Consider the following 27,037-nt stretch of genomic DNA (forward strand, 5'->3'; position numbering starts at 1 on the left):
TTGTTTGTTATAAATAAGTAAATGGCTAGTAATATATTTCTGGTCAGGAATATAACAATTTTTCAACAAATTTATTTACACATTTTGAAGTTTTATTAGAAAAAATTGTTAAAAAATGGCGCTATTAAAAATAAAGTATGCCTAATCTTCATCTTTCTTAACACTCACTTGTGTAAAGAAAAGAAGATGAACAATAATTTCTGATTCATTTCAGAGAACATTTAATTTACATGACTGATCAGCTGTTTCTGCTGATGGTCACAGTGAGCGGTTAAGTTTCTTCTCCCTCTTCTTCTTGTAAGAATTGGTCAACTGTCGCTAATTGCTGCTAACTATAGCTGCCATTAGCTACTTAGCTCAGTTAGCCATGCAGCAAGCGGTCAAGACGGTGAGCTTTGGACATGGACTTGCCAGGACAAGCTGGTTAACATGCTAACTTCCGTAAATAGCTCTTCCACATAACACACAGAAGTCTGTGGATATTTTTTGTTACTTTTTTCAACAAAATCTCTCACATGTCGCACCATAAAGGTTTATTGGCGGTTGGCAAATGACTGGCTTTGTTTCCGGTTTACTTCTACTCTTACTTTTAAAATTTGGCTTTGAATTCACTTAAAAAAAACAAGATATGTTCAAAAGTGAGAGTTCCTTACAGGCTCACTGTTTCTCCCCTGCTTCAAGTCTTTATGCTAAGCTAAGCTAATCCAACCATCTCCTGTCTTCATTTTAGCATATACACACTTGAGTGGTTTCAATCTTTACTTCAAACTCTTGGCAAGTCAGTGTATGGGTGCATTTACCAGAATGTTGAAATATTTGCCCGTGAATGATGATGCTAGAGCTAGTAAACGACTGGGTTAGCTTCGAATAAATACAGGAAACGTGAAATCTAGCTAGCCCTGCTCCGTCCAAAGGTAACAGAATCTACCACCAGCACATCCAAAGCTCACTGAATAAAACATTATGTCTCGTTTGTTTAATCTGGAGGGGACGAACAACATTTTGGTGTCTCCTACGGAAAATGGTGATCTGTAATTTTTATACTATATAATTTTTCATACAAATTAAACAAACACGATATTTTCAGTAGTGAGCATTGCAGTTCTCTTTACAGGCAGATTCTGTTCCCTTTGGACAGAGCCAAGCTAGTTTTCACATTTCCAGTATATATGCAAAGCTAACCTAATCATCTCCTAGCTCTAGCATCATATTCAACGGACAAATATGAGAGTAGTGATAAACTTCTTCTAGTAAAGTAAAGAAAGTAAATATGCTTTTTTTTTTTTCAAAATGGTGATCTCTTCTCTTAAATATGAGCTGTTTCCCTGTGTTCCCAGTCTTTATGCTAACTGAAGCTAACTGGCTCCTGGCTGTAGCATCTGTTTAAAGGACAGATATGAAAAAGATGTATTATTCCTTTAAACAAATGGGCTGCATGCGCATTACCTGTGTTATTCTCACAGAAACACCCACTACCTCTGAGCTGCCGTCTAATAATGATGACACAACATGCCAAGCACATAGTTGTGATTTAGCAGTACACTTACTGGTGGCTCTCTAATTCCTCCTCCCCCCCACTCACACAGCAGAGACGTGAAAAATGTAAGTGGCCTGCCATAATGCTGCAAACATCAGCGAACCCCACAAGGAGGATTAATGCCTCGTCTGGCTTTTATTATGCTGTCCTGCCGTCCTTCGCGGGCTGGCCATTCATCCTTGTAAGATGTCCATATCTGCTCTCGGTGTGGGCCGCATACGTGCGCTCACGTGTGTGTATGTGTGTGTGTGTCTACTCGTGTGTGTCCCCTTGCGCATATGCATGCGCTGTGTATATGAAAGTGCTCGCCTGCTGCCAGCGTGAGATCTTAAAAGTTTATCCCAGAGGGGGTTAAATCACTCGTCCAGTCGCGGGCTTTCCAGGGCCGTGTCTGGCTTGTCTTATCAATCTATCGACGTGGCACCTGCGCTGCCAGTTGCGCTAGGAGGCCGATGCAGTGGACGGCCCGGGGCCCCACCGCGGAGGAATACTAATGGGGATGCAGATAGCTTTTGGTTTGGCCACCTCAGCAGACATTGATCCCCCTGCGGACTTCCACGGTGGTGACAGATGGACTGTCACCTCTGAATGAGAGGAGATTGGGACACGTCCCCTCACATCTCCCTCAGTGGGGTTCAGTCACCGCCTCTGTGCATGTTGCTTCGTCCGTCCTTCGCATTCTCTCCCCTCATGTCCCTGCTTTGCTCCACCGTCGGTCCTCCCAGTCCTACAGACTTACGGAGCCAAAGTCCGTCCCATAACAGAAACGTCGCTGGTTAAATCTCTGCAGATGTCGCTTGTTAAATCTCTGCAGATGTCGTTTACAGACACCGAACCTCTAAACCTGTTTGAGATGTTCCTGGAAGATCAAACACATAAAGCCACAGAGGGAACATTTTCAACTAAGAATAACTCGGCCGGCTTCATTTAATTAAGGGAAAGGGAGGAGGCGGGGTTCGTTTGTGTAAGTGACACACAGAGTCCTCTCTCAGTCACTCAAGGCAGCCAGAGTGATAGAGAGGTTCAGAGTTCATGATGAAGGTGTTTATAATGCAGTGTTCAGTATCCGCCTGTTGCTGAGTGTGAGGGAATCGGTGTCACTGACTTAAATGTGGGTGTGTGTGTGTGTGAGTAGTTTGGTGCACAAAACAATTCAATGTACAAACGTGAGGGTTTCCAGTTCATAAAATCCTTTGGTTTTTCATTTTTAAGATTAAAGGAGCATTATGTAGTTTTGGGCGAGAAATTTGAATCAGAGGAGAAAGATCTTCATTGTTTTGATGACTGAATAAACTGAATAAACAAACTGGCCTTAAAGGACAGTTTCATACTGTGTTACTTTGAAGCTAGAAAGGTGGCAGGGTCTGCCACATATAAACAAACAGTGTTCTGGGGACCTTATCTTCCTCTGAGCACAGCTTGTTTATTCAGTCACTGGGAAAAAAAAAAAAAAAATCTGAGTTTGTGTTATTACTTAAATTAACCAACTACTTTATGCCAGGTCCACTTTTGAATACATCAAAGTGTGTATTTTTGCTGGTATGAAAGATATCTCCACTATTTATGATTTGAGTCCATCCCCACAATAAAAATAATGGGACACCGCTCAGCCATTTCTAAATCACCTGTTAGACAGTTTTGGCTCTAACCCCAGAACCTCTTCTCTCGTCTCCAAATCCCACTTATCAGTTACCGCCGCCTGGACGGTATTGAGAGGAGCTATGCAAATGACTGAGAAGGAAAGGCCAGATCTAATCTTAAGGTTTATTCTAATTAAAAGTGATTTACTTTCCTCCGCCATTCCCTGAGAGGGAAGCTTAATGTCCTGTTCTCAGAGGAGATGGCATCCTCTAACTCAATTAGGTAGGAGAAGATGCACTTGGGTAAAGTTTGCTCTGGATGGAAGTGCTTAACATGCAGCGTAGCAGCACGCAGTGAAACATTTAGACTTCTGTAAGGAGAGGACGGAGAAAGTCAAGGTTAAGGGTCGCCCCGGTCTGTTCCACCTTGTGTTTGTATGGGAGAACGTGACAGCTTGATGTGTTCGTGCTCACAGGCAAACATAACCTCAGACTTTTGTTGAAAACTGGATCCCTGCAATCCATCACAGGCTGTGTTTTTATACGAATTTAAACTTTTCACTGATTTTACTTTTTAACCAATTTTCTTCTCTTATTTTTCTGAAAGAGAGGTGGCAAAAATGTGCCGCCTGGCAGATTGAACACCGAGACGAGGAATGGAACCTAAAAACTTTACAAGTTATTCATGCTCACTGAATACAGAAATTACAACTATTTCACTGGAAACTGAACCAGCGACCTCTGAATACCAAGACTTGCAGCCATCTATTCATACAACTTCATCCACTTAATTTACTGGAGTAATGAAATCCACAATTTGTTGAGAAGAATATCCTAAAAGAAAAAGAGCTTTTGTTTGGTTTTAGGACTTTTTTGTGTGATTCCCACAGTGTGAACAGTGAGTGCACTTACTCTCTAGTACTTCTTTTTCCATATCATAGACCCTGATGCTACAACATGTTGGCTTTATCTATATGCTTTACAGTTAAACAGCAAATATACGATAACCTAAGTGAATTTAATTCCCGCTGATAAGCATTAACACATTGTATACTGGTATATCAGGGACTCTTATTGTGAAAGGTAGAGAAGAGGAAGTCCGTCAGTACAACATGTTGTCATTCTGAAGTTGTCAAAGCACTAATAGGTTATTTGTAACATCCGGTTAGACTTTCAAAATACAGGCTCTGGCCAAGTAATATGTTATTTACAACGTCTGGTAGACTTTCAAAATAAAGTGTACTGACTAACAGTTTGCATAGATTGACATATGATGCATTTTGGAATGATACCGATGTTGTGAAATTGCTGCTGTTTGGTTAGATTTAGGCTCAAAAAAATAAAAATGACTTGGTTTGGGTTTGGCACAACAACAAAAACAACAACAACAACAACAACAACAACAACAACAACAACAACGTTAAGGTTAGGCAAATAAAACACCTACTTGGTTATGGTGATAAAAAGATCATGGGTTAAAAATAAATAACATATCATTTAAACATCAGCTTTGCATTAATGCACTCCTAATAACTTGACAGCTGGATACCCTCGCGCTGACTCCTGGTCCTGTCCCGTACAGAGGCTCTGCTCCTCTCAATACGATATGTTATAAAATCCAAGACATGCATTGACATTTGAACTGCTTTGGAAGATGTACTGTACATGGCGTTAAGGTAATAATTGTCAGTCATACCACATATCTCACTCTTTCATTCCAAATTAAAATAGGCCCCTCCAAAAAAAACAAAAAAAATGGAAAGCGACATTTTAGGAGCACCTTGACATTTATCTTTACCCTTATCTACACATACATATAAAATATAAGCGAGTTAATAAAAAGATAATGCCACCCATTACGTCTAGGTATCAAGACTATATTGTCTGTTTGCCTGAACAGTTCATTAAAATGATACGTGTTGTTTTCTTGCATCAGATACATAAATGGTGTTTTGCTGACTCCTAACTCTGACATTTCAGCGACGTTCCCCCGTGCCCTCCTCACATTTCATATCCGCTCACAAACATGCACCACTTACATAAGCTGCAGTTTTTTTTATTGTGTTTAAGCAACCTGCCAAATAATTATGTGGTCTAACACCTCAGCGTCCCTCCACTAAACACCTCCGCCGCAGCTGTCCATCTTCTCTCCGGGCCAGCGCCGAAATATCCGTTCTGTCGTTAAAATAAACACATGAATATATTACTGACGGATGTGATGCTCTCGTGATATGTGGTCTCCCTGATCCCTGTCAATAGCTGCTGGTGGTGGTATAAAAATATCCCAATTTTGTGCCTGAGACCAAATGTTCAGTTTTCATCTTTCCAAATGTGAAAACAAAATTTGTCTGCAAATCAACATGCCAGTCTGAAATATTAACTTCTGAAAACTTGTCTGTTTTTCAAAGTGTCTCCTTGACAGTCATAAATATCAGAACATTTACTGCGCCATACTGAATAAAAATGATGTAAACCTTAAGGAGATACACCTTGATATGCAAAAACTAAACGCATTGAAGCTTGTTTGTGTGTGTGTGTGTGTGTGTGTGTGTGTGTGTGTGTTGTGTATGTGTGCGAGCAGATGTTTTGGTAGCTCATGTTACGCTCAGATACACCTGAAGAGCATTCATGTCAGTCATGGCCATCAGATGGAGAGATGACACGTTGGATGAGTGAGCATGCTCGGCGTGATCGAGATAAGAGCTGGCATTTATGGTGTGTGTGTGTGCGATGTTGTCACTTGGAGTGGTTAAGAAACATATATCTTTATGGTACATGTGATTCAGTGCAGCATTTATAGAAAGCATACGCAGCTTCTAGAAAGCACTTCCCTGAGTATTTTCAACTTTACATTGGTGTATCCGTAATCGGCCATTAGCTGTAAGGAGTGTACCGTCACTTGAATGTCTCACCTCTCATGTTTATAACTTCCAAATCTTCGGTACTTACACACTGGTGTATCATGCAGCACACACCGTCATCTGTAGCTATACCGGATCTGAAACGGCACCATTTGTTTTGTTTAATGCGAGGCTAAAGGTGCATGGCGCTTTATACTGTACCAGAGTGTGCAACATAATGATAATGCATAAAGACTTTGCTATCTGGTTAATATGTACTCAATAGTTAAACATGTTGTGGTGCATTGCTTAATAAAATGGTATTCTTGCCTGTATGTATATTGTTTGTATTTGCAGAACGGCATTTCAGAGAACGTTTGGAGCATCCACAGAGCCTTAAAAAACTAGCGGCAATGACAGACATATATACCGTCTTTAAATTGACTTTGTTTGAGGAGCTGGCCCACCAGGTTGAAAAAAGGAAAATGTAGTAGATAGTCACGTACTTCTGTGCTCTCACAGCACAGAAGTACGTGGAGTATGTGGGAGAGCAACTTGAAGAAAGAGACTGCCGGCGCCAACGTCACGCCGACGAGTCACAGTCGGTTCCAGTGTTGGCAGCGTTCAATAAAGCTTCTTGTGACGGAGCAAAATGCTTTGTTTTCTCAGTCTTCAAGTGACCCTCAGAAGAGTTGATGTGCTTGAGGGCACAGCTATCGGGGATCCCAACAGATGAACAAATAAAGGTCCATGACTGTCAGGACTCCTCGGTCTTATCTTGTCCTCAAGCGGTTCTCACAAAGCTTTGATTTGGGTTCGGCTCATTATTCTGCTGCAGTATCCCTACAAAGATGCAAACAAGAGGCTGAAGCACATCAGACTTGAATATTCCCACCACAATGTTGGTGGTCATTCAATCTCCTGTACGTCCCCTCACATACACCCTTATGTTACTGTCTGTCAAATCGAACAGGGTGTAGCAGAACCGTTACATCTCAAACTTCTCTTCATCAGTAAATCTGACTTTTTATTTATATAAATATTATCACAACCACATCAGACTTTTTTGGTTGTGTATTTGATACATTCTGTTCAGTAAACCCTTTGAAAGTATTAAGGAACTACATAGAAAAATCACCTTTGAACACTCTAACAGGCCTCAGGCTGGGAGGGATTTTTGCATCCCGAACATAACAGTCACCCACAAAAAGGTCTGGTTTTTAAAATTGCAGTGGCTACCTGCTGGGCAACTTCTTTGAGAACATACTTCAAAAGAGTACTAAAGACTTCTAAATTAGAGTTTAATATAAAAAGAAATTCTCAGCAAGATATTGCTCAAAATGTCCTCGAAAGACGACCCTTGAAATTCTGCAGAAAGTAGGCTGGTAATGGCTGTGAGGATTATTCGATTTTGTTTCAAATATTTTAGCACATTAACAACAAAACCGTGTGACCTTCCCCTCAAAAATTATGTGATCAAAACTTAGACATATAGAGAAAATGTTTAGCTCTGCATTGTATTTCCATCATGCTCATTGAGAATGCTAATAGACAGGGTGAAATGTGCATTTCCTTTGCAGGCCCCTCATTGACACGGGCACCATTTACCGCTGTCACCCCCCCACCCCCTTCCTCCTCCTCCTCACCACCACCACCACTTGGTGAATAAAGGTCAGGCAATCAGGCATCTGGAAGGACAGCTAATTTGTCATCCCTCGACAAACGTGTCAGCGTCCGATCTTGTCCGCAGGGCTTGATACGGCAACAAGCCGTAAAGGTTAAGAGATTCAAAGAACGCTCCCCCCTTCCCTTCCCCGGCTCGCCCTGTCTCCATCTCAACAAGCAACATGCGACAGAGCAGAAAATTCAATTTTGGATTTGATACTGTGAGAGCTACGTGGTTTCATGGCTGTAACTCTTCAGAGTCTTTAGGCATGTCGTCCGCCTTGCTCAGTTAAACTCTACAGGAGCCCCCCAGATCGAGACGTCGCTGTCTTGTACGTGTCATTCTCGACTAGAGCAGCATCTCCTTTCCCCGACAATGAAATGCCAAACGGGTGTGCTCGGTTGAAAGTAATGGGCATTTCAATGTTAGTTAGAGCTCCAGCATGATTTAAAACCGACAGTGATTGGGCTGTGGATGAAGATCATCGTTCAGATCAACAAATTTTCCTCAAGTTTTTGTTTTTAATTGAAAATCAAACCAGTAACTTTAAATTTGAATGCAGCACGACTGCAGTATACTCAGGCGATCTGTCGATCTAAGCATAGCCTTTGTGATTATAGAGGCATCACAAGCCGTCCCTGCCGTCCCTGAATGCATCCTAATGGCCTGTTTAGTGGGGCCGTCTACAGCCGCAGGTGTGTGTCCCCTTCTGATTCCCAAGAGTGTAAGAGAGAGAGTGAGAGAGGGGCCGAGGCATGAATGAGTGACTTTGATCAGGTAAGTTCACCAGGCCTGTCTGTGTGTGTGTGTGTGTGTGTGTGTGTGTGTGTGTGTGTGTGTGTGTGTGTGTGTGTGTGTGTGTGTGTGTGTGTGTGTGTGTGTGTGTGTGTGTGTGTGTGTGTGTGTGTGTGTGTGTGTGTGTGTGTGTGTGTGTGTGTGTGTGTGTGTGAGAGGAGTGGTCGGTGTGGGATAATGGAGAGTCACGCTGACAGCTGCATGTCAGATACGCTTAATGTACATCAATGCCTACAATCCCTTTAGCCCCACCACACACACACACACCCCTGAATACACACCTGAGCGTTGCTAACTAATCTTTGGAGGGTGTCGAGGCGAAAGACAGGCAGGTGGAGGCATCGTTACTTGGTATTTGGAATTTTATATGTGCCGTGGTGAGAAAATTCTCATAAGGAAACAAGACTACAAGTCTACAGCCATGCTAGCAGCTCTGTGAACTTTGAGCTAAATGCTAATGCTAAACAGGTGTAGGCCTAATGTTTGCCGTGCTCACCATCGAAATGTTTTAGCATGTTGACATTTCTTTATTAGCTCTAAACCTAAACTAGACAGCTAAGGCTAATGGAAATGCTATACCAGGCACATTAGAAATTTGATCTGGGGATCATGAATGTCCAACAGTCAACCCAACAGTCATTGAGATATTTCAGTCTCGACTATCCTGACATGCCAGATGGTTCGTTACACGGAACGATCTGGAAAGGCGCTGTTAAGCAGGCACTTTATAAAAGAACTTGGCAGGTGATTCAACGAACCATCTGTCACCTTCTAACACGGGCTAACTTCAACCAATCAGATCAACACAGAGCGCTATGCCAAGTGGAGCCTCGGTAAATCAAACCGTTCCCGAAGCCAGTTGAAACGTCTCTCGACTGGCTTCAAAAACATCCTTTCCATCGAGAAAAGCCTTCTTTACCATTATTTGCCCTTCTTTTAATGAAAAGTTTCCTGGACACAGCTCATAAGTAAGAATCCAACATAATGTAGTTTTTGTAAAAAGATATGGAACCTAATTGGTAACCATTTTATCAATTTTGCCATTAAAGGTGCACTATGTAGTTTTGGGGACAACATTAATCAGAAGAGAAAGCTTTCCATTACAGTATGTCTAAACAAACTAAATAAACAAACTGTCTCCTGTGGGCAGGAATTGCTGATCGCTTTTACTAATGTTCATCCTTTAAAGGGGCATTATGTAATTCTGGGGAAGAAATTTTAAACAAAAGAGAAAGATGTTCATTGACTTTTATTATTTCTAAACAAACTAAATAAACAAACTCTTTGTTTTCATGACTGAATAAACAAACTGACCTTAAAGGACAACACACATACTTACTTACTTTGCTTGTATGTGGCGGACCCTGCCACCTTTCTATCTTCAAACAGTGTTCTGGGGATCTTATTTTTTCAATGAGAACAGCTTTTTTATTCAGTGATTGACAAAATAAATATTTCTGAGTTTGTATTATTACCCCATTAATAGAGCTTGAATTTCCTCTCCAAAACGCCCCTTTAAAGTAACACTGTCAGGTACACAGCGATCTATATAAAATAACAGTGTTATAACATTGGTGGTTAGCTGGCACTAAACATGCTAGCAGGATAAGTTGCTAGCACCAGTGTTAGGACAGCTTCAAGGGTCCCTACTACAACTACACCCTTTCTACTTTAGTGTATTCAGCACACACACACGTTTTGTTGTTATCAAGCCTATTGCTGTGGTGATTTATCAATTACTGACTTTCAGCCAAATCGATTTATTTTATCAGGTATTTTTGCTTTAATTAAACAGTTGTTAGCGAAGGAAGATGTTGGAAAATGACTCTTATGTATATTATGACCTTGATTTCACCGTATAATTGGAGTACGATAAACATTGACTGCAAACATTATCTTAACACCCTCTCCTCCACAGCTTGTAAACTTTCTCTCTCCCCTGAACTCAGTTTGGCTGTTTCTCTTTCCCCTCTCCATCTTGCCTCATCTCTTTATTGACTTTGCTCACCTTCACAACTCCCTCACCTCTCAGCCTCTTCTTTATGTCTATTTTCTCATTCTCCCCTGATTCATAGCCTGTCACTTATAAACTGCCATCAGGCGACCGAATGAAACCACACCACCATTTACTTCTTTTTTATTTCACGTCGAGTGTGTATTTAGCAAGGGGATACGTGCAGAAGTTCATATCTGCCTCTCAGCAACACAGACAAACAAACAGATAAAGTTTGTGTATCTGCTAAAATCTATAGATAGCTGGTGCACAGCGGGGAGTGTCTCAGTTGCAAGTCACCGCTCTGAGCTAATGTGACTGCAGGCTCTCTGCAAAGTGAGGGAGGGGAGGCGAGCCGAGGGAGGAAAGGGTGGCGAGTTGAGTAGGCGAGGTAAGGTGGACGTCATGCTGAGAAGGCATCACGCTCATGTGTGAAGCCTAATCAGGCACAATCTGCTTCACCATGATGCAATGTGCAGCGTGACTGAGTATTTTGTATTTATTTGGAATTAAAGGTGTTGCACGCTCGTTGCTGCATTTCATTATCCAGCACATTAAAGGTATCCAGTGGAGTTGATGAAGCGGCGCCAGGAGGTGCAGAAGTGGCTCCTGGAAATGTTTGTGTCACGTGTTCTTTGGATGTGAGCACAAAGAAGCACAAACAGCAGCAACATCTGTGGCAAAGGGAGGGTGAGTATACCGTCGTATTGTTCATGCTGACCTGGCTTTAAGCTTCAGAGACACACGGGGGGCCTCTGTGCCCTGAGCCCAAGCTGTAGCGGACTCTCTTTTAAAGCTAGAGTAAAGATATTGTTATCATATGAAACCAGACGACCTAAGGCATCGATTGGGACCAACCACGTCATGCTAGCTGGAAACTGGCTAAATAACTCTCCAAAGTAAGGATACATTTTGGCAACGGGAAAAAGTGGTATGGCCATTTTTAAACGGGTCCCCCTCGATTTTTTGCCTCTAGGTATCCACATGAAAAGGAGTTCTATGGATACCCAAGAGTCTCCCCTTTATAGACAAACCCACATTATGCTATTCCCGTGTAAGTTTTCACCATCCCATAGCTGGAAAATGCCTTTCTTGCTGAATTCTCCAAATTTCATCCAGAAAGTGGATTGTGAACAATTTCAATCAGTCCTCGAGCGGTCAAAACTGCTTACACTTTGTACCAAATGTTTCAAACAAATGGTCTCAACCTGAAACTTTCTGCTACAACTAATGGCACATGATTTAGCATCGCGGCGGCCATCAGATACTTCCATCATAATGTACACTCAGCCTTCAAATGTCTTGAATTTACCGACTAAGAGTCCAAAACTAAAAGACATTCAGTTGACTTATGATATGAAACAAATAAAAGTAGAAAATCCTCAACTTGGAAAAGCTAGAACCTGAGACTGGTGGCTGTAGTAGCTAATTCATTATCTGTTTCTGTTTTAATTAATAAATCAATTATTTTTTTTTAGCTCTTATGCAGTTAATTAGATTTTGTCATAAGTCACTGACAGAGGCTGTATCATAAACTGATTTAAAACATTTTTTTTTAAATGCCTCGTCTTATTTATGTGAGAAACGAGTCACATTTACTTAGGAGTAATGTTTTCCCTCTCGGCTTTCTTCATATGTCATCGTTTCCCCTGCAAATATATATAACACCAAAACAAATATAACAAAGGGAACACATGAAAAAGACATGAAAACACTTCCGCAGTAAAACCGCAAAGGAAACTGAAGATTAAGTAGCATTTAAAGTACAAAATGAAGATGTAGCAATAATTCAAAAACAGTCTTTTTCTCCAATCTCTTGTGAGAGCTGATAACTTTAATTTTTAACTGTGATTCAATACAAAGTGAGAGACTCGTGTTCTGAAAGGCAAAACTGAAGGAATTAAATTTCTCAAACATTAATTGAAGTTTGCTGGCTTGAAATGATCAGTTTGATCAGCTTTTACAGTATAGTTGCAATAAAACAGCAGCCAACATCGTCGCTGCAGTGTCGTTATGGACACAGCCAACACATTTACTCAGCATTATGTGGGCCGTTACTGAGGATGTGAACCACAAGCCGTGTTGGCATTATGGCCTCTGCATCTGGGTATCTAAGTGAAGGGGACACTTACATCACCATAACTTTATTAACCTGCAGTTAGTAGTAGTATCATCACTTTTGCGCGTCCTTCACGCATGGATGTTAGGCAATACAACCACTAGAGGGCGCTGATCAGAGTCAAATCGGTCTTGCACAGGCCTCCACCACTCGTTTGCCACCATACCGTTGGTCTGTATCTGAAAGCTTTCAGAAAATGGACGAAAATGAACACATAGGACAGACCGAACACTCTGTCCGTATCTGTATCTTAGGTTGAGCATAACTGAGCCTTACACGATCTGTGTCCGTGTCCATACTCGGGATGGGCCCGGTTTAAATGTAAAGTGGGTGGGGCCAATACGAATATGTTAGTTTAAGCCTGCAATTGATATGGGTTGACCAGAAGTTGCTATGTTTATTATTTATTTACAGATTTGAGTTGAGGATCAATATTTTTGAAGACGAGTAAGAGAACTGCATTTTCTTTGTCCGAACTCAACCTAGTCCGAGAGAAAATTCACCCATCCCGATCCGAACTTGACGCAGTTGAAACCCTTTTCAAACCAAAGATTTCGGCGAGACAAGAGGACACTTGCAAATACTTAAAATTTGCCGGTCTGTAACATTCTAAAAAAAAAAAGCTTTTTTATAGCTAAAATCTTACGATCACGTAGTTGTTACCATGGTTACAGCTTGCCTGTTTACCCTGATTACAGATATGCAGTATAGATTAACATGAAAAGGCAATGATCTAAGCACATAGACATAAGATCAAAATATATATTACCACATATTTTATGTCCTGACATGATTGAGCCCAATTTGAACATGAATATAATTTCAAAATTTTTGTCCAATATGGATACCCGACCTGTACCCGTGAGGTCCTGAAGGGTCCTCTATAGTGACACCTCGATGATGCTCGTAAAAGTACATCATCTGTGCTGGATACTCATTTCAGCCGAGTACTTGACCCTTATTAGACGACAAGAAGCATGATTTCGCTCCAGGTTGCAGACTGTCCATTTGAAACTCGCTGGTCGCTCCAGCACTAATGATGTGATTGACAGGATTCAGTATTTCGGTGCCAGTGCATGATTGGCTGCTGATAGGCGATGCCGTCCAAAGCGTTCAGCTGCAGAGACGAGGGGAAATGAGGAGACCGTCTTGGGTCATCCAAAATGAATAGTCCAGACCGGCTCCTTGGGTTGTTGGCAGCGCAGACTCGTGATTAGTGATAGACTCTTGTCCCAAAACAGTGATCTCCCCTCAAAATAGCCTTGTTTAGGCGCTGTGCAAAGTAAGTAGAGTTGTTGGAAGGGAGCTTTAGTGGCTGTGAAATGGCGACTAATTTGGGGTAAAGAAGCGTGGCCTTTGATCTTTGCATTGAATAAAGCTGACTGTGCCTGCCTCGGCGCCCCTTAGGCCTCATTGTCAGCCTGCCAGAACGTCATCTTTCTCCCATCACTGAATATAAAGCTGTGGAATACATCATGCAAATAATCAGGCTGGAAACAAACACAAGCAGTGCTGTCCCCCAAAGGAAGAGGCAGCCGTCTCTAATGAGCAGGGTAAAATTGGAATATTCATACCTCTTTCCTTCCGCAGAAACGATTGAGTGATTCCCTCCTCTCTCCCCCGTCGCTCCTCTCCTCTCCTCGTTTTCCGTCTTCCCTCTTTCATTCGCCGTTCACGTTTGTCCTTCCCTCTCAACTCCACTTCAGCTCCCACTTCTTCTTCTTCTTCTTCTTCTTCCTCTTTTGCTCACTGTCTTCCTGGAATGCAGTGATAAACAGTAACGTGAATAGGCAGCCGGTGATGTTGACAAAGCCTTTTCACAGATTACGCCCCTGGATCAGAGTCACAAATCTGCCAGAGTGGAGACGTTTGTTTGTGGGAGAATCAGTAATGAATGCAAAGGGAAAAAGATTATTAGGAAGGAGTCGGAGAGAGTTTGAAAAAAAAAAGTATGAAATATCTCCAAATTTAGACTTCAGATTTACAGGCCTCCCCCCCACATGCTGGATTTAGTTGTCAGAAGTGTTGTCAGACTGATGTCTCTTGGCTCGGAGTCTCATCCCACTCAGACAATGGGAGGTCTGGTGAATGATACTCAAAGGCCCACTCGCGAGCACTTCCAGTTCATGTTTGTATGCCTTTAAAGTCTGATTTCATAATGAGCATTAACATCACAGGAGAGGAGAAGTGCCATAAACTCGGCAGGAAACAGCAAGAAGTATCACGCAGCTAATTTCAGAGGCTTAATGAAAAAAGTTTCCGCGTCTGTGTACTGACCCCACGGTGTGGACAGGTCTGTGACTGAAATGAAGAAAAATGCGAGGTAGCGGAGGAAGATGAACAGCGTGATGTAACCTCAAGGCCAGGGATAGATGATGTAGGAGGAGAGGGACTTTATTTCTCTCTTGACCACCTTTTGAGAATGACCTAGAATTGGAGAAAAATTGTATCTGCTATAGGGGAGAGGAGAAAGTTTTTTCTCTTCTCGATATAGAAATGGCAAAGTTTCTTCACAATGCAAGTAGAACTTACCAGAAAACAGAATGGCAGCAAATGGCGTTAAAGCTCTTATCAGTGTTGTATTGAACCAAATGGGTTGATTATACACGATCACTGCTCGACTGGTTGACCAGACCCTGTCATACCAGACCAGTTTGGTGTTTAGGCAACAAAACGACTTGGTTAGGTTTGGGAAAAGATCGTGGTTTGGGTTTAAAATAAGTATTTTTACATAACTTAAGTTACGTTGTGTAACTTGTACGTAGGTTAGTGATGTTAGATAAGTACATAGTGTAGATTGTAAAAGTTAACATTGTCTTGTGATTTCACAAGGGATACAAACATTTATGTCCTGTAAGTCTGCAGCTATCAACAGCTATCAACAGTAGAAGCTAGCGAGTTGTGCCACAAAAGTGATCATCTGTGCGAAACACAGTGCGCTGTATAGTTATCCTGGATTAAACGATATATAAAAACGCATAGCACCTACATCAGTGCCATTATTTTTTTGCTGTTTCTTCTGGTGGACATGATAACTTTCTATAAAAATCGGCAGGGTAAGCTAAATGCTTAATAAGTGGAAATATAAGAGTACAACAGTATAATGAGCGCTGTCTTCATGTTAGACTCGTCTGTCCTTGGCCGTGAACTCTGCTAAGAATCTGCAGAGGCTTTAGATCAAACCTTTAAAAGAACCTTGAAAGGAAAATAGTGAGAATGCAATGAATAAATACAAGGTTTTTTGGAGAGTGATACTTTCCATCACCAATGTATGCCACACAACAGTGACTCGGGAATAGAAATTTCAGAAAAGCTTTTCTGTGAAGTGAAGCGACCTTTCTCCGCTGCACAGAACGATCTGTCATTTGTTTTTTTTTTTATGTGAGCACAACATTTAAAAGAGTACTCTTCATCACACTCACGACGGACCGTTAAAAAAGGAGAAGCATCAATAATGCATCTGAATCAGAGACAGGAGTGTTGTTAGCTGGCCGGAGATTCAGACGTGTTATGCGAGTAGTGGCTAATGTGGTCTTTAGGCGCTGGTCTCAAGGAGATATTAGGAACAGGCTACATTTTCAGCCTTGAATGTGTCCTATGTGATGCACAATACAAAAAAACGAGAACCCGCTGCTCAAAACATTGCTCCATAGCACTACTAGTGGTCAGAAACCTTACAGGGTAACTTTAAATACAGTGAAATATAATAACTATAACAGAGGGTTAGCTATACTCCAAAATGCTGTTATGTGCTACATATTCTCTCTTTCATATGACCTCCCATATGATATGTAGTCACATGCATATTGTAGACCCCAACCTACACATGTGACCACTGATTGTTGTTGTTTCAGTGATCTAATAAGCTTAGTCTCCTGTTACAGCAGCTAAGTCATTCTGGAAAAAGAGATTCAGCTAAACCGCCAAAATATGAGAGTAAAACCCTGAAGGAGGCTGGTGGCGTGTTTTTTTTTTTTTTTTTTGTCAAGTTGTAATGAGATGCAAGGTGAGCATCTGAAGGCAGGTGGTGTATTAAAAACCACATGGTAACGGAGGAAGGGCGTTTGGGACAGGCAAGCTGGCTGTGATAACGAGGGAACAGCAAGAGACAAGAGGGGTGTCAGTGGCAGGTCGAGCAGCCCAGAGGCTGGGGATTAAAGAGGGGCATTTTAATCAAGTTGTGTGCGAAGAAGAGAAAATATCTAGCCTTTGGTATATCATTATTTTCTGTTGTGCATTCTTACAGTTCTAGTGGGTTTAATGATTTAGCAATGTACTGTATATTTTTCCTCTTTAATGATGAAGGAGAGGTGATGTGCAAATTACCTGAAAACATTTCATTACTTATTACAAACAACTCATGGAAAAAGGATTGTTTTGGTTTACTAATTACTCTACAGAAAATAGTGTTTGATTAAATTACTTGTGACTTGACTTTATATTACTATTTGCTTATGTCGTTCTGTCAAAGATGCCTTTAAATCCTTACCACCCACACACCACAAGTTCTGTATTTAATGTACAGTATGTATTTAAATGCACAACGTTCTTGTTTTAAAATTAAGAAGAAGAAAACATTAAAGTCAGCTGAAGACAACGTTTTCAAACAACTCATGGAGCTATCATTAGTTTGATTGCTTGCTAGCCACAGCTAATAAAATTTCCCAGCAGCAGTGCTGTAAAAAAGCAGCCCGTTTATAATGTAAGGGTACTGTATGTCCTGCTCATCAGCAGCTAGCTTAACATTAGCAAATCCAGGAATTTCTTCAATGTAGGCTGACTAGCAGTTTACGTTAGCAAGCCAGCCAACGAAGAACACGAAATATGTAGATAAAACAAGTTTGGAGATACTTTGAGTTGCAGTGCTTGTCTTGTGGTTGGAGGCTAATTGTATGCCCCCACTCCAGTCCCTGCGCCAAGATAATGCCTCACTGACCGGCCTATGAATTACAAAGAGACCAAACTAATGTCAGCCCTCGGTAAGACAGAGAACAAGCTGACCTGAGTGCAGCACAAATTACTTAATAATACTGGTAATTAATCTAGACATCTTGTGTGTTACCTTTTGAGGGGATGAGACTAATAGTGGATGCTTTTAAGATGGTTAAAGGAAATTAGTTCGTCCTGTTCCTTTTGAATGATTATTTTTTTTATTACCAGACCTTGGAGCAATGCACAGTGGTGCTGTGCTGATTTTCTTTTAAAAACCAAACCACCAGCAATTAAGTCAATGATGTGTCCCACCGAGCTTTCAAAATTGATGACCTTTACTCTTGCTTGAAACACGTGAGCCGCTCATTCAAAAAAAAATGTCCATAGCGGAAAAATGCCAAATGAAATACAAATTCCATCCTTTAACTGATTTCATGTAATAAAAAAGGGAAATGATTTCAAAACAGTTTGAACATGAGAATGAAAAGTATTTTTCATCAGAGATTTACTGGTCATGTCATACTCTTTTTAGTGTTTAGGTCAAATGGTTAATTTGAAAGGCTAGCAGAGGTCACCCAGACCAGTTCTGACTACTTTGAGTCCAAAAGCATGAAGGGAAATTATGGTTTTAACCTTTTGTCTTTGAGTTTGTCGGGTTTGTGGCTCAGCACTTCTCTTTGGATTGGCATGGGAACTTATGCATTTAATAACATCCATGGGGGAGAATAGTGTTGTTGACACTGCTGCGGATGAATATGGAGATGATGAAATTATCTCTCCAGGGTTCAAGATTGTAGATTTGAATTGCAAAAGGTAATTTTAATAACTATTCCATTGGAAAACCTAATGAGAGATCCGAGTCGGGTAGGGTGATTCAAAAACCCCTTTGTGGCGTCAAAAAGTGTCTTAAAACACTGTTGGATTATATGAGTCGCTCTATAGTTAGGTGTGCACTCTGTTTAATCAGTGTTCTGGCTGCAATCTTTCCACAAAAGCAAGTTTTAACAGCTACCCACAGTTTAATATGGTTTAATATTTGCTAATAAAATGTTGAGAAAATAAACTGTTTTATGAGCATCGGAGTGTCCATCAGTCCAACTGTAATCAAATTGTTAAATCAATTTCTTTGCCTCCTCAGCAGTGTTACACTCTTCTACAGTCATGCTGACATCTATCATCTATTTCTGGCAGAACAGAATGTGCTACTGTACATAAAAATTTGAATATATTTGATTGGTGGATGTTGTTGCCAGGCTGCAAAGTTGGATGTAGATGAAAAGCATAACACGCAGACATTCCTCTTAACTTTGATCAAATATTTGCTTGCCTTCCTCCCACAGCACATTTTCTTTTGTATCATTGCCTGGAGGTTACTTCTGATCAGATTTGTTTTGCATAAATGTGAAACAACTATGCTGCATCCTTGATTTCTCAGTTTGAGCGCCGTCTCCACTAATAATGGCGTGTGTCTCTTCTAAACAATCACTAATGTGTTAAATATGTAAAACAGTTCCTTTTCCGTTTACTGTCTCTGCAGAGCATGTCTTCATCCCACATCATATGGGATCATAATGTGCTAAATGCTATCGTTTAACACAATCATTTGAAGTCAGCTGGCGGACTCATTCAAGTGAAATGTATTCATATGTGTATATTGAGGGTTATGATGTTTAGAACTGGACTAACCAAGAGGAAGTCTGGCTGCTGTCTGAAGTCACTGATGTATAGAAAGATAGAGGAGGTAAGAAAAATACTCATTTGCATATTTTTAATAATTAAGATCTCCGTCTTGTGACAAAGGGACGGGAAAAAAAGAATCACCATCATCAACGAACAAACGATTGTGTCAAAGACGTCCAAGTGCTGTTCTTGCAGAGGTGTCTACTGAAGTTAGCATTGTAACCAGCTAGCCCCGGCCCGTCCTGCCTCAGAAAAATAAAGTTATACACCTCCTTCTCTGGTTTGGCCGAACTGTAAATGGCTAACTGAGCCATGAGCTACTTCGCCAAAGATAGCTACCAAAGAGCAGCGGTTGTCTCTTACTCTGGTGATATGCTGCCCCCTATGTTTGTGGAGCTACCTTCAAATTCTGACAATATTCTACAAATTATATCTTTAAATGTCCAGAGCAAAGGACAAGAACCAAACACAGGGGCCCTCTCATTGTAGCACCATGTTTGCATTAGGCCATTTGTCGAAGGTAATTTAAATGATATGCCATTTGCTGTGGCTATGATCACTGATTGACTGTTAGCTAAACGGCTAGCTAAACTGTTAGCAATTGTCCATTAATAGCAACATTTTAAGAGTTTCAGTTAGCCGAAGACTGTTTTCTACAGCTAGCACGCAGCTAACGATAGCTTAATTAGCTGTGAAATTAGCTATGACATTTTAAAAGCAACATTAGTCGTTTCAGCAGGCTAAATCAACTGTTTCCATTTGGAAATAAAAGTCTTCTACCTACCACAAACTACTCAAAAATAACTACTACTAAGAATTGTGTGTGTTCAATCTGTCACCATTATCAGTAGCATGACACCAGAGCTGTTAATGTTCTCTTTTGACCCCAACACGGCAACTATCTTTCATATCTTTATTTCTAACGGCACAGGCGGTTGTTACTGTGTTTCTTTAATTTGAAAAGCAGAAAAAGGCTTTCTTTAAGTAGGCGGATGATATAATGAGCTTATGCCAGTTCCCTCCATGCAGGACTGCTCTCCGTGTTGAAAGTTAACAATCCCACACACAATGTATACTGCTACATGTAGGCAGGCAGGCAGGCGGGCGGGTCTGTGATACATGCTCTTTACCAGGAGAATGGTCAGGAGGTCGGGACAAAACGTGAAACAGCAACAACGTGCAAACAGCCAAGTTGATCGACAAATTGGAACGAGGCCAAAAATAATTCAGCTTTTATATTATTAGTCCGGTGTTTCAATATCCTGTGCCGACCCTCCAAATGCCTTATTGTCACACATTACTACAGGAAATAAACAATCAAGGTTGCAATCATAACATTATTATCCAAGCATAGTGGTTCACAAATATTATTAGTATATTTTTGACCTTAAGCGACGTTAGATTTAGGTATTGACTGAGGTATTGATGTCTCAGCGGCACTCTTCTCAAAGAAGTATTAAAATTGGGATGACAGTTGGTGCCGGGAGCAAGATAATCACATTTCTACTAATGATAACCATGAGAACACTCTCAGTTCCACAATCCATTGTTAATTACTATTTTAAATTTGATAATGATTGTTCTGTCTTTTATATTTTTGGTTTTTGATTTAAATTTTATTAAAGTGATTAAAATGTTGTAAAACATTAGTGTCCTGCCATCCCACACAGTGGGGAACAAAGTGTTTTAAGCTGGTGTGGAGTTAACTTCATGAGAGATGCCTCACACAAGTCTTGTCCTGGTTAAATATTACAAAGTGAAAAAGGAAGAAGGTATTTTGAGTGGGAATTATAGGTGAATATCTATAGGAGCTTTAGAGTTAATGATGTTTAAAGTAAAATGCATATAGATAGTATATGTATTGGCAAAGGTGTAGGACGCATTTAAGATATAGGTGGGACAATCCCACAAGGGTCTGGAGGTAAAATGATGTAATTTCCTGTATTCTGGTTCCTTTAACAGGTGCATTGACACTTTTATCGGGTTAAACTAGCCTGAGAAAAATTACGGGTCCATTGGTAATTTCAGCCAGACACATATTTGAAGATATTAAAAATCTAATAGTATGGAAATGTATTTGGATTATGGCTAAAAAAAATGATTTGCTAACATTTCAAATAGCAAAAAACTTCAAATTCAACACACAGAACCCAAAAATCTGAAATGTCTAAATTAACGTCACACAGTTAATCACCAACAATGACTCGAGGGGATCGGTGCTTTTGCTAACATTTTTCATAGCCTGACACAATTATCAGGAGCCTAGTTGTATCAACTAATGTAATGGTGGCACTGCAGTAACAATTAAAAGATTTAGAGATAATAATAAAAAACAAAAGCTTACAGCTATTGCTGCTCCCCGCCTTGATACCCTTCATCCCTTTTTTATTTAGTTAACTTGTTCTTTTTCTCCCTTTTATTCATGCTTTCCATCTTTACTTTCCTCTTTCCTGTCATGTTTCCTTCTTCCCACCAAGTATACTCTCTTTAATCAAGGCTTTATTGGCGACAGTGTTCGACCCACCTTAACTTGTATGTGTTAATAATTGAAAAAGTGGGTGAGACTTGTCCCACCCCAGTTGTACAGAGTTTAAGTTATGACCTGATCTAGAAGTATACTTTCATTTTTAACAATTTTAACCTCTGAATGTGCACTTTGTATGTGAGATGTGTGTGGAGTCAAACAAAAACATCACTGTTTAGTAAAAAATTAAAAAGAAAACAAGAAAAAAAACCAAATTAATAAAGTTAAAATGGCTCTTGGGACAGACAAAACATTCCTCATTCTGAAACCAATCCATTCATTTGTGTTTGATATGAGTGAAATTGGCTTCTTGTGTTCAAAACAACGATAGCCTTGAGGGATTTTCACAACAGCAACTGCACATTTGGGAGAACGAGCCACGATGCTACAGCAGGTACCTCATTAGACGCTGCTAATTACTTTTCACAGTAACTTTACCTAACGCTGGTAAACATGCAGTACCAGTGGTAATATGTCATTCATTTATCAGCAGAAATCCACTTCCAGCTGATGTAGTGCACCTGGTAAGCGGTCCATACTGGTGATTAGTGCTAGATTAATTTCTTGCAGTGGAGTGAGGCAGATCCATTTACACTGATTTAGAAACGGGCTAGCAGTAGATACTCACTGCGGTACTATTGGCAGCTAGCTAGACGGTCATTACTAATCTAAAGGCACCTGCGGGAGGAATGGGTGAGTGTAAGTGTTTCTGCATGTGAGTGCACGTGAATGTGTGTGTGGAGGGTTGAAAGGTTGAGACCCTGCACTTGGGTCACGCTTATAAAATGTGGGGGTCAACGGCAAAGATCATCAGGGGTCAAGCCTGTAATGGGAGCCATTTTTCATAAGGCGCATTTCTCATCCCGGGCTCCGAGGTAGGGGCGAGAGTGGAGTAGTGAACTGCAGAAAATGGCATTTCAATGTGCGTAACCTCTCGCCTCGCAACGTCCCCTCTTGACAGGGAATGGCAGGTCCTTCTCATCTCTCTCAGGCTGCCTCGTATATCACTCACTGCTCTTTCACGGCTCTCCATCTCCGTCCCCCGGAGACGGAGGCCTGAGAGAGCGGGAGGGAGAGCGCTGGTGATGCGAGTGGACTGCTCTTCAATCTAGCAGCTACTCAACAATCAGGAACACATCTATCACCGGCCCTAAAAGTAATTTTGAACTGACTGACACACATACACGTGTATCCTCGGCCCGTGATATAGATGAATTGTGGACGACAGCCGCCGGGCTGCCTTGAACGTTTAAAAAAAGGCCCACCCAGTTCCCTTTATGGCGAGCAGGTCCGGCACGTACACCGAGCCGGATGAGCTGAAAAGGAGAGTAGAGGACTGCAGTGTTGTTATCCACTGTAAACCAAGACAAGCCGGCCACTTGGTGGCACTAGCAGCCAAAATCAATGAGAGAAAACAGAAGGGAATGTGTCTGGATGTAACAGATAGAGCTGTATGAATATTCTGTTTCCATAACATGGCATCAACCATGAATATTCTCAACAGCAGGCGCAGGAATATCAAAATAAATCATGAGCTGTAAACATCTTATTAAAGATGAATATTTCAATTTTGGGGGCTGCTGTGAGAGCAGTAAGGTCTGCCAGAAACACTGTGGGTAACTTCATGTGAGGTGGGGAGTGAGGATACACACACACACACACACACACACACACACACACACACACACACACACACACACACACAGGCAGTATATGCATCTGATAAAAGCAGCTCTTTGTGTGCCGGTGCTCCGTTCACTATCGGGCTCTTGTTGCTGGCGAGGCTGCAATTAGAAGTGAAACACTTCTGAGGACAGAGGGGAAGCTAGTTTGTGATTCAGGTCATGCTTGAGCCTAAATGTCATTGGCCAGAGTGCAGCAGGTTAATTGAAGGCATCTTGTCATCATCGCCTGCTTCGCTGAGATAGTGTCGGTGGTGAGGGGCGGGTGCGGGTGAACCCCGTCCTAAAATCTGATTGGCCAGGCCTCTTAACACTCCTGTAGCCTCCCACACACATGCACGAATTCTGCATCTATTCTCACCTTCCCGCTGTGCTCTTCAATAATAATCAGGGCATATGCATTCATTATTATCACGAAGGTGGAGTGAGACGAGCTGAATACAGACAACGGAAGAGGAGCTGTTGCGTTTTATTTTAGCCGTATTTATAATTTCTCTGTCACTAGAGAATTTCTGAAGAAATTAAGTGAAGTGTGATTCCTGGGTGTTGAAAAGCTAAACTGCAGAGCATGTATACTAAAATATGTCCTGAAAAAATCTGCACATTCATGAACGCATTTTGTAAGACTAGTAAGAGATTTTTGATATAAATAAAATACAAGTAGAGTATTTTTTATACAGACCTGTCTTAAAACATGTCAGGACTAGGGTTGCAGTGATATACCACGAAGTTTCATGTCTGTCAGGAGGTAATATTTAGGAAAATTATAAGAAAGCACGTGTTCGACCATGGGTTATTGTAAATGATATAATAATGATAATTATTAGAATCGTGCAATAGCGTGAAATGGGATGGTTATTGAACCATGGAAATCTCATACTGCTGCGATCAGGGTAACAAAACACAAAGTTTGCAGTAACGTATTACTTTAAAAGCAGTTATGGAGTAATATGACCTGTTTCTAATAGGATTTGCGGTAATGTTGTTACAATTACCCAGTCCAGTAACCAGTGTTGCAAAGTAACGCGTTACTGTAATCAGATTACATGTATCTGTAACGCAGTAATGTAACGCATTACTGTTGATAACGTCAGTAATCAGATTACAGTTACGAATCAAAAATGATCTCGTTACCTGCGCGTCTTTACGGGAGGACCGAAAACACAAATCAAACGTCACTTTCTCTGCGTGCTTACGCAACGCTCCTTTGACCCGCTGGTTTGACCTCACTCACGTCACGTGACATGTAGACGTGACCGTAGCGTGGACGTGACTCGAGCAGGAGCAGAAGACGAGCGAAAGACGAAGAAGACGAGGAAGACGAGGAAGGAGAGTAGTGGCGACAGAAACATCATCAAACACTACTTCAAACTTGTGGAAAGAAAAGAAATAACTTTGACTGAAATGTAAGCTGTGCCCGGGGCAGAAACAGATATCCACCGCTGCCAACGCAACCTCCAACCTGACCAGGCACCTGCAGCGGCAACATGCTAGCATGAAGCTAGTGGCTGCGAAAGATCGGACCGAGAGTGATGCTGAAGAGAAGATGCCGAGTCCGACACCGACAAAACAGGCAAGGCTTGACTCTGAGCAAAAATTAGAAAAGATTCATGCTGATTTAGGCATCTTGTTTAATTTTACAGTGTTAATTGGCAATTAAGGTATGGTGCATCTCAGGTGATGTCATGGAGTAATCCAAAAGTAATGTAACTAGTAGTGTAACTAATTACTTTAAGCAGCGAGTAACAAAGTAAAGTAAGGCATTGCTTTTTAAAAAGTAACTAGTAATGCGTAATGGATTACTTTTTTTCAGTAACTACCCCAACACTGCCGGTAACACGTTACCACCCCAACTTAAAGATGTCACCTCAGAGTGAGGGAACTTTTGCTATTACTCTTTTCTGACATTTCATAGACAAAACAATTAGAGGATCAATTGAAAAAATAATCAATAGATTAATCAATACTGAAAATAATCACTAGTTGCAGCCCTGATCCAGATCGATCTGTCATTCCTAAATACTCATGCTGTATTTAGAGGATCTTATTAGTGCACTGAGGATTCCTTCTTGATTTTCAAGTAAATGTTAAACGACACATCTGGAACTTGGTGGTTTACACTAGATAATATTATGACAATATTCATAAATGTAAGCAAATAGTTTACGATCTGATACTTCAGCTAATTACAACCATTTAAATTGTAAGCAAATGATCAGGAGGGTTAATGTGTTTCCGCTGCAGTCGGCGTGTTCGGGCCTGTAATCCATTTATGCAATCACTCCTGACAGTTCTTGAGAGTGAGAGCGTGATGAAATCCATCCCTGCAGCTGTCAGTACAACTGATACTGTAATTATTTCCATTTCATTTCCAATGTTACATGATCACTGTGAGGCCTGGCGACAGTTTGAAACAAAATGTAATGATGTAACACAGACGTTAGGCTGATTAATTAAAACAGTTTCATTTTTTTACTCTATATTTATGATTTTTTTTTGTTATGTCCTCCATATTGTTCCTGCATGTAGCTCATTCTGCTCTGGTAATTAGTCGGAAGCTGTTCCTCTTTATAAATATTAATTTACCCATCTTTCTTTGCCAAAGCCTGAGGCGTCCAGCACAGGTGTTTTGTGAATAACACCGAGGACGACCGGCTAACTGAGGCAGGAACAGGAAGTTGCTGTAATGACTGCTTTCCCCAGTGCACCCTGGGTAATAATAATCAGCCCTCGTTTGTCATAATAGCAGGTAAATACCCGAGTACTCCTCGCAGTAGGACGCTGGCAGCGGCACTGGTCCGCGATAATTTTTCACTTACTTTTATTAAGCGGGCAGGCGTCGGGGTTGTTCTCCGTGGCTTGTTAGTGTTTACAGACACAACAGCGGAAATGAAAAGGGCAAGTCGAGGCAGCAAAGCAGCAGCCAGATTCAAACTCGGGTCGAAGTACAAGGGTGGTTACATGAGTGTAGTCAACCATCAGGGGTCTGCATGCATTATTTATAAGGCTGTTTATAGTATTGTTTACAACCTTCCTTTCCTTGATTGCTTGTCTAGGAGAAAGAAAAAAAAAATCAATGATGCCATATTTAGTGCATCATAATTTAATAACAGACTACGAAAGACTTCATTGCGAAGAGGAATCGCGTTGCTCCGGCTCTTTCTGGCCGGTTATGAAATGTACAAAGCCGAAGCCCGAGGCGTAGTTCCTCTGTTGTGTTTCGCCATCTCAGTGAAGAAACTCTGAGATAAGACAAATGGTTCAAATGACCTTTGAAAAGATCACCATCTCTCAACTCGCCCGAGAGAGGGAAAAGCAAGAGGGAGAGAGAGGATAGAGAGGAGGGCTATTTCTATATAGTGAGGGATAAAAGTGGATTCCCAAACTGTGCGAGTGTGTGCCCTATCCGTCTTCCCCCTCCGAATGCTTTCTGCTCCATTTACACAAGCTAAGTTTATTTGTCTCTGTCGAGGACTCAAGTGAAGCAGCAGAAGCAGAAGGGGGGAGTTGGCGGCGGGGGGGTTTACAGTCTGCGTTCTTTTACTCATTAACTGACAACTCGGATGATTTTCTTTCATTACTCGGTTTTAATGAAGAACTTAAGTTACCCCTCACCGCTGAGGCTCTCCACCCTGCACAGCCAGCCCGGGCCTTTCATGGTGCTCATTACAGTTCAGTCCGAGGAGAGT

At 41.2% G+C, this 27,037-nt stretch overlaps 1 protein-coding gene across 6 annotated transcripts in view; it reads left to right on the forward strand.

Moving 5' to 3' along the window:
- Positions 1-27,037, forward strand: part of LOC311252866 (uncharacterized protein) — a 146,231-nt gene that overhangs the window by 16,836 nt on the left and 102,358 nt on the right. For 5 of the 6 annotated variants that reach the window (XR_014621588.1, XR_014621589.1, XR_014621590.1 and 2 more), the window contains exon 1: positions 24,618-24,921. The exons of the other annotated variant lie outside the window; for it this stretch is intronic. The gene's annotated coding sequence lies outside the window, so the exon portion shown is untranslated. Of the gene's footprint in view, positions 1-24,617; positions 24,922-27,037 lie in introns of those variants that run through there. 6 annotated transcript variants of the gene reach the window in all.

This window comes from Pagrus pagrus (assembly GCF_965226575.1).
Source record: "Pagrus pagrus genome assembly, chromosome: 23".
NCBI lineage: Eukaryota > Metazoa > Chordata > Actinopteri > Spariformes > Sparidae > Pagrus > Pagrus pagrus.